Source organism: Carlito syrichta, unplaced genomic scaffold (assembly GCF_000164805.1).
Source record: "Carlito syrichta isolate Samal-C Ts95f unplaced genomic scaffold, Tarsius_syrichta-2.0.1 Scaffold307274, whole genome shotgun sequence".
In the NCBI taxonomy this organism is placed as follows: Eukaryota; Metazoa; Chordata; class Mammalia; order Primates; family Tarsiidae; genus Carlito; species Carlito syrichta.
In genome coordinates this window covers 2,147-3,569 of record NW_007251370.1, presented here as the reverse complement: position 1 = coordinate 3,569, position 1,423 = coordinate 2,147, and positions in this window count along the sequence as shown.

Sequence of the window (1,423 nt, the reverse complement as noted above, 5' to 3'; positions counted from 1 at the left end):
ACCCTCCCGCCCACCCACCTATCCTTCTGTCCTTCCAGTCATCCATCCACAGGCTCTTAACCAGGCCCTGGGGAAAAGGCCCTGCAAAACCAAAAATGAATTAGACCTCATTCCTGCACTTCCAGAGCTCCTTCTGCAGGCAGGAGAAAGTGGGGGGCTTCCCCCACACTAGCCTCTTGGCTCCAGGATGCACGTTTCCCTTGCCTCCTCTGACAGGAAGGCCCGCGTCCAGAGTTTGCTGCCCTGGCCCCACAGATGACCCAGAACCCAGGGACAGGCCTGAAGGAGCCCTACTTTCCCCCCTGCCGCCACCTTCCCTGCCTGCTCATGGGCTCCGTGGCCATCGCCATCATGGTGAGGGGGCTTTGGGCCCTTGCTGCAGAAGGTTCTCGGGGCTCAGGGGCTGCATAGGGGTGACCCCACCTCCCCGCTAGTGCATGGAATTAGATATCTGCTCCTCCCACCCACCTTGGAGGACCCAGAGGCAGATCCTGCCCCTGCCAGACCTGAGAATGTGATGTCCTGCCCCCCACCCAAGGTACTCACATTCTTGTTCCGCATGCCAAGCAATGTGCCATAGGGACCAGGGTATGTTGAGACCCTGGCAGCCCACCCTTCAGCTCTGTCAGCCCTTCCTGTTGGCCCTTAGCTCTGTGTGGTGATGACTTTTCCTGGTGTCTGTCATAATTTGCCCTGGCATCTTCAGCCTTACAGTGTTCCACACTGGCAGCTCCATGCTCGTGACCCAAGCGAGTGCCTCTTGTGGGAGTAGAGGGTGGGGTGCTGTTCCAGCCAGGTTCCAGGCCTTGAGTGGGCATCCTTGGGTTCCTGTCACCCCTCCACATGGGTGGGCTCCTGGCGATGGCCTGTCTCTCTGCGGACGCAGCAACATTCTGGACATCAGCAGCACTGCACTCAGCCTGGTGCTGACCCCCCTCTCAGGCCAGGTCTGCTCCTCACTGGCTAAGCAGTCACCAGATGGTTAAGTGACTGACAGGATACAGGGCTGACTTGGTGTCATCTGGGAGCCCTGAGACTGGGCCACTTGCACCTCAAAGCCTGCAGCTCCAGCCTTGGTGTCCCCGACCATCCTCAAGTGAGGGTGGCCAGGAGGATGGGGCTGACCCGACAGGCTGTGCCTGCCCCCTTATACCTAACAGAATTCTGATGGACTCTGTTCTCTGCCCAGAAAGGCACAGAGATGAAAGGTATCCATGGAGACCCTTTCACTTTCTTTTTTTTTTTTTTTGAGTTGGAGTCTCACTCGGTCGCCCAGACTGGAGTGCAGTGGCCGCTCCTGGTCAGCCTGCTGGGCTCAGGCGATCCTTCCACCTCGGCCTTACAAGTAGCCGGAATTACAGGTGCGCGCTACCACGCCCGGCTGATTTTTTAATTTATTGTAGAGATGAGGTCTCGCTGCCCA